The sequence below is a fragment of the Aethalodelphis obliquidens genome, unplaced genomic scaffold (assembly GCF_003676395.1).
Source record: "Aethalodelphis obliquidens isolate GAN/ISIS:26980383/991018 unplaced genomic scaffold, ASM367639v1 scaffold66, whole genome shotgun sequence".
Classification (NCBI taxonomy): Eukaryota; Metazoa; Chordata; class Mammalia; order Artiodactyla; family Delphinidae; genus Aethalodelphis; species Aethalodelphis obliquidens.
Window position 1 is genome coordinate 9,053,236 of NW_020838010.1, and position 10,915 is coordinate 9,064,150.

The 10,915-nt window shown below is 44.5% G+C and overlaps 1 protein-coding gene across 1 annotated transcript in view; it reads right to left on the reverse strand.

Annotated features, from left to right (window-relative positions):
- Positions 1-5,957, reverse strand: part of KLHL13 (kelch like family member 13) — a 185,815-nt gene extending 179,858 nt beyond the window's left edge. The window contains exon 1 of the mRNA XM_027089494.1: positions 5,623-5,957. The gene's annotated coding sequence lies outside the window, so the exon portion shown is untranslated. The remainder of the gene's footprint in view (positions 1-5,622) is intronic.
- Between the last annotated feature and the right edge of the window lie 4,958 nt (positions 5,958-10,915).

Sequence of the window (10,915 nt, forward strand, 5' to 3'; positions counted from 1 at the left end):
GGCACCTAACTTACCAAATAAAAGTTTTATCACACCTTTTTATTTATTGTTTTATTTATTTTTTGTGGTACGCGGGCCTCTCACTGTTGTGGTCTCTCCCGTTGCAGAGCACAGGCTCCGGACGCGCAGGCTCAGCGGCCATGGCTCACGGGCCCAGCCGCTCAGCGGCACGTGGGATCTTCCCAGACCGGGGCACGAACCTGCGTCCCCTGCATCGGCAGGCGGACTCTCAACCACTGCGCTACCAGGGAAGCCCCTATCACACCTTTTTAAATTAAAAATTGCAAACAACACATTTTAGATGTACCTAACTCATTCAGTCCTTCTAAGTACTCTAAGATCGAAGTTCTCTTATTCCTATTTTACAGATGAAAACTATGAGGTACAGAGAGATTAACTAACTCACCCAGTGCACCCCAGCTAGTAAGTCTCCTGGCCTGAACTGCAACCCAGGCAGCCTAGCTCCACTATTGTGCTCTTAACAACTATGCTCTATGACTTCTCTCAGAAACTGCTTGATGACACCAGACAAGCATGTGAAAAGTAAAACAGTACTAAACAATTTAAGTACCCAAAACAATAGGGGAAACAGCACAAGGCAGCATTTATTCATTATTCAGCAACTATTTATAGAGGACATACCATGTGCCAGGTGTTCAGGAGACAACGACGAGCGAACCAGACAAGGTCCAGGTTGCCTTCATGCAGGCAGAGACCGGTGGGGAAATGGCCCGGCATCAAATAAACATAATTATGACATGCATGGCAAGTTTGTGTGACTGCTGTTCACATCCAGAGGAGGAGATCGGGTCAGTGCGGGGCGGTGTAACAGGACATAAGATTGCAACTGTTCCTTGACTAGTACTGGGATTTGCAAGGACAAAAAGAAAAAGGGAGGGCTTTTGAAACAGATGATGGCATGGCATCCATTCAAAACACCGTTACTGTGCGCCTACTCTATGCCAAGAATAATGCTAAGCACAAAAGTTCCAAACTAGGTAAAAATCCATTTAAACCAACAGAGGATTTGTGTAAGAGAATAATAAGGACAAGTGGGATAGTAGGCCTGGGTCACATCAGGGAGAACCCTTGAGTGTTGAGGAGCTGGGATTAGACCCTGCAGGAGTCCCTGAAAGTTATTTTGCAGGTTTCTGCCTCACAATATTAGGATTTATCCCTATGGAATGTCAATGACTATCTGCATTCCTATTTGGGGCCAATTAGACCTCAAAGCTGGATTGCTTTCAAGCAAGGGCTCAGGACAACAAGATAAATGCCAAGTCTGAATTCATTTAATCCTCAAGGAATAGAGAAAACTCTAATCTCTCAAAAACTAAAGGTATGGCAATTTGAAAATGCTGGAGAAGGCAATGACCAGCTCCTCTTTTTTTTTTTCCAATTTTTCAATTTATTTATTTATTTTTGGCTGCGTTGGGTCTTCATCGCTGCGCGCGGTCTTTCTCTAGTTGCGGCGAGCCAGGGCTACTCTTGATTGTGGTGCGCGGGCTTCTCATTGCGGTGGCTTCTCTTGTTGCGGGGCACGGGCTCTAGGCGCACAGGCTTCGGTAGTTGTGGCACACAGGCTTCAGTAGTTGTGGCTTGCGGGCTCTAGAGTGCAGGCTCAGTAGTTGTGGTGCGCGGGCTTAGTTGCTCTGCGGCATGTGGGATCTTCCCGGACCAGGGCTCGAACCCATGTCCCTGGCATTGGCAGGAGGATTCTTAACCACTGCGCTACCAGGGAAGTCCCCCAACTCCTCTTAAAATCCCAAAGGCCGTTTCTAAAACCTAAGTTATTCCTTCATACGCAAATGAGATTTCCAACCTTCCAAAGTACATTTCTATGAGAAAATAAAACATCATTCTTTGAAAAACAAATTCTTAAGTTGAACAATGATCTGATCTTTAATGAGGCTGGTGACAACTTACCTCAGGGCACAGGTGACAACGTGACAGTGGAAACTCAACTGCTTTTTAACATACCTCAGAGTTCCACTCCCCTATCCCCTTATCTAAGCAGAGTGGAAGAAGTGAATTACATATTAATTCAGCATACATATCAAAGATTTTCATTCTCAGGTCTTAATGTAAACAACTGAGTAGCGAGGTATTCTATTTGTCCTCTGCAAAACAAATTCTCTTTACGCCCACTAATATTTTTTTCAGTCATTGACCTTCCACAGAGAAGTAGGTAACAAAGACTCTTCAATGGCTTCCCGCTGTTCTGAGAACCAAACTCAAATTATTTCTCAGAAGCTCCAGGCCTGCATCACCTATTATCTGCCTCTTTCCGGGCTCCTTAACTCCTTTAACCACTCCCCGACATTGCTCACTAGGCTCCATCCACGCTGGCTTGTTTTCTGTTCCTCAAACATCTCAAGTTTGTTTTTCTGCCTCAAGGCCTTGACTCTTCTCTCCGCTCTTGACAAGGTAAACTGACAAAGTAAGCTCAATCTCTCTTCTTTCACGTCTCTGTTCAAAGGTCACCTTTGCTGGGAGGCCTTTCCAGAGCACCCTTGCTAAATAGGCCGGTCCCAGTTCTCCATCTCACAGTATTTCCATCATTGTTGTCACTACCATCTATAAGGATCTTCTTCATTTATTTCCTTGTTTATTGTCTATATCCTTTGGTGGAATATAACCTCTGTGAGACTCTAGAAGAACAAGGATCATGTCTCTTAAGGTTCATCATTGTGCGTAACACAGGGCCTGGCAGACAGAAGGTGCTCAACAGATTTCGTAAGATAAATTACTAAATGAATGAAGAATATATTTAAAGGCTGATTGCTATGAATGTCAGTAACTTGAGAAAGCCTTGTTTTTCTAATTTTGAGATGTTTCTCTACAGCTGTTCATTTTTCAAAATTCTTTCTACATTTTCTGAAATCTGGTGACACCTGACAAGTTGTTGTGCTAGTTCACGGCAATAAAAATATATCACTCAACCAATGGATTTAAGAAAAAATACTTTGAGGAGGTTGTAGTAGTTTATTAGACATCAATAAAATCAAACAATCTGAAAATTGGTTAGTCTCACTCCACTAATGTAAGTCAAATTACATGAAGAAAAGTAATTTAAAATGTAAAGCAATGCAAAAGAAGAGAATTCGACAGCAAACGGCAATTATGTTTACTAACATCAGAAATATCCAGTTTGATAACTTCTAGGTGTACTAGGTGGATTATCAAGTACATTTTGAGTAACATTCTAAGATTCAGAGCAAAATGCTGAAGACAAACTCATATCCACCTTTATCTTATTTTCTGGCAAACATAAGTAGTTCATACTAGGGCAATGTTACCTTAGACTTGGTATCAGTAACAATTACCAAGGAAAAAAATGGCATAGTAACATAAACTCTTTTCTTTGAAACAGTTGGCAAGTTTGTATATCTTTCCAGAAAGGGTTGGCAAGAAAATTACAGATTTAGAAGGGTGGGCCTATTGGTATAAATCCCCTTTCCCTACTATATCCCATTTTTTAAAAGGACTAAAGTGAAGTCAGAAATTTACCAAATGAATGAGGGAAACTACAGATCACCTGTAAGCCATATAACTAAACTGACGATCAACAGACTTTAATATTCTTGTGAAAACCACTTTCCTCAGAACATCACCTTAAACTCGATACTGTCATACCACTCTTTCTTAAAGTGTGCTTATAAAAATCGCAGATTAAAAGCCTTGGGAATTTAAGGCTCTTATTTATCTATTTTAAAAACACATCATTTGATGTTGCCGCAGAAGCTACATGCTTTGTCTCACTGCCAAAAAAGTGCTCCCAGGACAGTGAAATTTACCCATCATCTTTATTCTCAACTTGGTTTCTTCTGAGATGATTGCCAATTAATACACAGCATGTCAATGGCAACACCTGGTCACACATCAAGCAAACAATTCTATCACTGTTAAGTATAAGGATATTAATAAAAACTTGCAGATAAGGGAGCTGGTATTTTTAAACGTAAAATGATGTCATAACTGCTTAACGGATTATTTCATTTTTCTCAGTTTTCAAACTTGAACACTGGATATAGCCCATTTCCAAGAACACAGCCGCCGAGGTCAGCATGTGCTAGTTTACTGTAACTGCCTCCACTTTCAGCTTCTTCATTCAATTTTCTTCACGCACTAATTAGCGCATGGAATTGAGTAAACGAACCTCAGTATGGGAGCTAACAGGGCAACTGCATGGGGAGAAGGCGATATTGCTAGTGCTGTGTGAAATCAGCTTCAGCGCACTAATCCCCAATCCACAGAAAAGTCGTCTCTTTGACATGGTTTTTAAATTCTGCTTCTTGAGGGTATATACAAATATGAGATCTGAAGCAAGAAATTGTGGCTTCTTTAAAAGAAAAAACAAAAACAAAGGCAGGGGCCCTCCCAACAGAGACAGTTTTAAACTCCAGATTCAGTGTAACCACCTCTACATCAAGATATAGAACTATTCCATCACCACAAACATAAATTAGACAACTCAAGAGAAGGGAACAACTCAAGAGAAGGAAGGAAAGAAAATCTACTGTATTTATCCATACTTTTCTTACCATGTTCTTGTTGTTCCCATTCAGTGTGCTTAGTAACCAGCCTATGCTAACTTGAGTGACTTTATCCCAAACCACTAGTCCTCTGACTACATTAAAACGATGAACACCCCAGTCTGCAGGAGAAGCCAGGCATCAAAGTCAGTCTCTCTCTCTCTCTCTCTCTCTCTCTCTCTCTCTCCCTCTCTCTCCCTCTCTCCCTCTCTCTCCCTCTCTCTCCCTCTCTCCCTCCCTCCCTCTTTCTCTCTCTCTCCCTCTCTCCCTCCCTCCCTCCTCCCTCCCTCTCTCTCTCTCTCTCTTTCCCCGGCCTGCTTGGCAGCGTGGGAAGAATCAGATTCAGGACCATGTGCTAGGATTAAACACAAACATACATACATACATTCTAAGCGGTTGTGGTTCTTGAACTAAGTTACTGAAAACTAGAAACTTTCAAGTTCCTCAGCTGGTATTTGCTAGAGGATCATTCCCATCACTTGCAGTACACCGTAATAGACTGTAAGCTTCCAAGAAAATCATTAGACAACTGTGATTAATCCAAAGAAGCCAAGACTTTTAGAGATGAAGACGTTCAAAGCAGAGTTAACAGCTTCGAGGAAGAGAGGAGTGTGCTCCTGACTCGGGAGCCAGCAGCGGAGCCTACCAAGTTAGAAGATTATAGAGGAGGGACGGATGGGAGGCACAAAGCAGGAACTGTTAGAAGGCAAGAGACAGTGGGGCCCGAGGCGAGCAGAGGGACCCCAGACCGTCAAGGGCAGCGACAGCCCCGAGGAGAAGATCTTAGAGGGATAACAAAGAAGCAAAGGAAAGCTAGGTACAGTGGTCCTCAAAGAACCCAGGCGACTGGCGGAGCCAGCGAGTCCGGGAGGTAGGGATGAGAAGGTGCAGGGATGAGGGCGCACAGCGGCAAGCGAGAGAAAATGGGTTGGGGGGTGAGGGGACGTGCAAAGAGCGAAGGTAGTTCCCTGTCCCTCTGCCCCTGGTGCAGATTGCAACTCCTTACCGCGCGCCGCCTGGCCCCGCCGGGTCCCAGGGGCTCGGAGGCGGCTGATGGAGCCGCTGCGACTTCAGGACCCTGCCTCACCTTGTTTGCCGCGTCCCAGCGTCCCGCTGCCCGTTCGCCGGCTGCTGCGCTCCGAGGGCCAAAGAGCTAGTCGCGCGGCGCAGCCGGGGCTCTGTCCGGCTGTGAGGCACCGGCCCCCAATCCTCCGCACCCCCTGCTCGCCCCGGTCACTTCGCCTCGCTCTCCCGCAGGCGGAGAGCACGGACCCTAACCCGAACGCCGCTCCACTTATTTCAAAAGCCCCCGTCCCACGCTTCCCCGGAATACGAGCGGAGCTGCTGCGGCCGCAGCGGCAGAGCCTCCGCCTGACCTCACCGGGGGGTGGGGGGGGCGGGAGCCCAGTTGAGGAGGGGAGGGGGAGGGAGCGCGCGGGCGGGGGAAACATGGCGGCGGGGGTGGCCCCGGCGGCGCCTGCGCGGGAGGCGGGGGAGCTGGGGCTAGGACCGTGTGTAGGGTCCGAGCACAACTCCGCTGCAGCCGATGCGTGACGAGGAGGGGCCCGGAGGCGGGGTGACCGCCCAGTGGCCCTCACGCCTCCGAAACCGGGACGCTCGGCTTTGAGCACACTTGGCTTCTAGTACCCAGGGTGCAGAAGAGGTGAAAACTGTCAAGTAACCAGGGGCACAGTGCGCCCGCCAAGAGGAGGCCCCCCGGTGCTCCTGCCTGCAGTTGTCGCGGCCCCTCTTAGTCACAGGGGGCCCGGGCACAAGGTGTGTCCTCAAGCCGCTTCCCCTCGGTGGGGCGCGCACCTCGAAATCAGCCTGACCCAGGCTGTCACACAACTGTTCATCACTCTTCGGATGCGACGAGCGCTTCATATCTGCCCTCCCTACGGGAGGTACAGACGATTAAGAAAGAGGAAGAATAACAAATACGGCACTTCAGCATTTTACCGAGCGTCTGCTTAGAACCCAGCGCTGAATTATTCACTCACTTAATTCTCACAGCTACTCCACAAGGTCCACAGTAGAATTATCTCCATTTCACAAGTGACAAAACTGAGGCGAAAAGGTCAAACTAGTTGCCCAAGGTTACACAATTGGTAAGGAGCAGAGCAGGACCCAGTTTCCCAAGCAGTGTGATTCCAGCGCCCAAGCTCTTAACCGCTGTGCAACGCTGCTTCCAAACTGGTGGAACTGCTACTCTGAGTCAGAATCTTGACTCTCTCCTCCCGGTTCTGTCAGCCAAGCCCCCAGCAAAAACCCCAGTCAAGCCTGTTTTTCCCCTTTGCAGGTCTTCTATTCATTCTTTGCCTTCTTGACGGTTACAGCCTGGGGCCACCATTTTACACCTCTTCCTTTGCCTTTTCTGCTTATAATTCCAGACTTCTCCTAGGAAAAATAATGGGAGCGTGCTGTTAGCAACCAGTTTACTCACTGTTTTTTGTTTTTTGTGTTTTGTTTTTTTTAAGGAAGTGATGGGGTGAGTGTGGGGACTGTAGTTCTTTATATTTCCTAATATTTCTCCCTTTGCCTACCAGTAAACTGATCAGGCATCTGAGATCTCAACATTGTTGACTTGGTATTTCAAATTCCATACACTGAAATTCTAGTAGTGCATTTTAAGTAACTTTGAAATTAATCAGTTACTCAAAAACTTGCAAGAACTAAAGCTATCACCACACTGTTGGGCTTTACCAAACTGGTAAAAAGGTAAGAAAGAACTCCAAGTGCACGTGTAATTTACATTATTATCTTTTACCTGTCAGTGGATTCAACACGATTCATCTTTGTTAACAGGCGTGCATTCATTGGCTTCTCCACTATGCCTATTCAATAATTGTCATCATATACCTGTGTTACACACAAAATGCCTATTAGGTGGAAAGCACCTGTTACAGGAGTTTACAGTCTCATTGAGATGTGTTTAAAGCAATTGATTTCAGCGTGTATGAAAAATCTAGCACGTTAAGTTAAAAATAAATAAGTAAATACAACTGAGTTGATATACATCCAAGTCATTGCTTCATCCCTGCCATAAAAAGGTTCAAGTGGGGTAGTTTTACAGTAAGTTCTCAAACAGAAATAACGGGAAAATGGGATGATCAGGTGTGGCCCTAGCAGCCCCAATTCACACTGTTCACCCTTCTGATACATAGCAAGGATGGGGGCAGTTATAGAATCTGCATCTGAACAACGGGATAGGAATAAGATATATTACAAATAGACTTATTCGGTAGGAATTAGTTGCTATTTGGGTTAGGATGCTTTGAAAAGTTAATCTAGTGGACAGAGCTCTGACTTGGAGTCAGTAGACACTTATGAGCTATGTCACATTACGTTAACCCCATCACCTCTCTTGAGTGTGTTCTTCCTGAATTTAGAGTGGGGTAATCATGATATTGGCCTGATCTGCGTCACAGCATTGTTCTAGGTTTCAAAACAAAAAACGTCATGTGAAACTACCTTGCAAACCTGTAAAAAATATATATAAATGTAATGCAATGTTTTCATTAATATCAGACTGATTGGCCATTAGAAGCTAGGGATTTAATCGTGAAGGATGTTACAAGTTAACCTGTAGCCCAAAATGTGAAGAATTAGAAAAAGCATTTGGAATACAATAGTACAATAAAAATCTAAAGAATGGGGAGATGTAACAGAGGTTCAAGGAATAAGAAAACAAGTCAAAACAAAATATTAGTGGTGAAGAGAATACAGAAAATGAGGATGGCTATTATGGGCTGAATTGTACCCCCCCCCCAAAATTCATGTGTTGAAATCTTAACCCCTAGTATCTCAGAATGTAATGTTATTTGGAGATACATTACTTAAACAGGTAATTAAATTGAGGTCTTTGAGTGGGCCTTAATCACACATGACTGTTGTCCTCATAAGAAGAGGAGATTCGGACACACATGGGCATACACACTACCATGTAAGGACATAGTGGGAAGGCAGCCATCTGCAAGCCAAGGAAAGAGGCCTCAGAGGAAACCAAACCTGTTGACACCTCGATCTCGGACACATAGCCTCTGTGAGAGCTGTGAGAAAATAAATTTCTGTTTGCTGTTTATTGTTGTTTAAGCCATCCAGTCCATGGTACTTTGTTGTGCCTGCTCTAACAAACTAATATAACGGTAAAAATTTAAATGCCAGATGGATATCCTCCGTATTAGTTACTGTTAATTGTTGCCTAACAAATTGCCACAAACCTGGTACTGGCCTAAAACTACACACATGTATTACCTCAGTTTCTGGGGGTCAGGAGTCCAGGCATAGCTGAGCTGGGTGCGATGCTCAGAGTCTCACAAAGCTACAATCAAGGTGTCGGCCAGGCTACGTTCACACGTGGAGCTCAGAGTCTTCTTTCAAGCTCATTCAGGTGATTGTGGATTCAATTCCTCAGGGTTGTAGGACTGACAGCCTGGGCATCTACAGGCTCTAGAGACTGCCCCTCTCCATAGTCAGCTTACAACAGGGCTGTTCGTTTCATCATGGTCAGCAGGAGAACTCTCTCCTCCAGAAGGGACTTTAATTACATCTTCAGAATCTCTTCACTGTTGTCATGTAAAGTAACCTAATCATCAGACTGGTCACCAAGCATATCCACAGGTCTCGACTACACTTAAAGGAGAAAGGAATGTACAGGGCGTGTACACTGGAGGGCAAGAATCTTGGAGGTCATCTTAGAATTCTCTCCACCATGTCCCCCAACAGTTTGACAAGACCAATTTAATTATATGTTTATAGAAATTCAACAAGACAGAGATCGTGCAGGCAGATGTGGACATGCGTGTACACATGTACACACACCAAAGAGCACCCAGACCACAGCTGAGGCCTAGTCCCTCAGGAAGCATTTGCCAGCCTGCTGTGTGCCTAATAGATATGAAACCAAAGGGCTTCGATTGCATTAACTCTGATTAAAGAACAAATTGAAAAGTATTAGGACACCTTTTTTGACCTCTCTGCTCAATTTGCATTTCTTTGAAACACTCAGCTGGTCCATTATTGAATGGAACCGGTATTTATAGAGAGCCCACAGAGGGTCTGCTTAGCCCCTTACTCACTCCATAGAGTGAAATAAGGAACAGAATAAGGAGAAAGGTTTCTATTCCCCTGTGGCTCACAAAATAGTCTAGACAAGTCACCAAAATATATATATATGGTGGGGTGGGGTGTGTGTTTAAATACAGAAATAAACACACACTTTCTAAGTGAAGAGAAACCAACATGTACTATCCTCTTAGTCAGATAAGTGAACTCTTAAATGGGCTTCAAGGAGAGGTCAAGATTGAGCTTGAAGCCAGGAAAGGATCTAAAGGATCTGTACAGATTTTCTTAACATGAAGGATGAAACTAGCCATAAACTACACTAACCAGATTTTGTGTGCAGGACTCTGGGAAGATTCTAACCCTGCCCTCTTCTGTCAAAATTTCAGAGCTGACTTCTCAACACAGCTCCTATGCACTTCATTCTTACAGGAGCTCAAATCTGGAGGGTTAGAAATCAAAAATGTCCTGGGTACTCTGGTATCAAAGCGTTCTAAAAATAAAACTATAGGATGAGTGCAAAGGATACCATTGAGGGGTTTTAAGCGTAAGAGTGATAAGAGGCAATGTATGTTTGAGAGTCACCATGACTTCTCTGAGTTGGACAGGGGCAAAGGCAAAAGCAGGGAGACTGGTAAGAAGGCTGCAGTAGGCAGACAAGTGATGATGCAGCCTAGAATAGGGTGGTGGCAGTAGAGACAGAAAAGAAGGCAGATGGAGTAGAGATATATTCAAGAGGATGACCCAGCAACTAGGAAGACCCATTCAACTAGATGAAAGATGATGTCATTTATTATCCTGGGAAAGACGGAAGCATCTAGGTTTTGGAGGAGGGTTTTTTTCTGGGGCGGGGGGTGGATTGCATTGCATAAAGGGTTCCATTTGAGACATGTTACCTTTGTCAGTGAGATATTCAAGAGGAGAGATCAAGCAGGCAGGAGTGCATGCATCAAGGGCTCAGAATAGATTCTCTGTGATGGAGAGGCCCCATTGGCAGGCTTCTATAGGAAATGGTACACAACTGTTGTCTGTCTCCCCACCAACTTGCTGAAACATGACTTACATAACAACCTGGATATCTCTCAAAATAATTATTCTAAGTGAAAGATGCCACACAAAAAGGGGTGCATACCTTATGATTCCATTTATATAAAATTTTGGAAAATGAAAATGAATCTATAGCAATAGAAAGCAGATCATATTTATTGAATGTTTCCCATATGCAAGGCCATGCTACACTCTATGAGAGACACAAAGAAATATAAGATCTGGTCTCAAAATGTATAAAATCATTTTGAGGAGATATGTCAAAGCTCAGG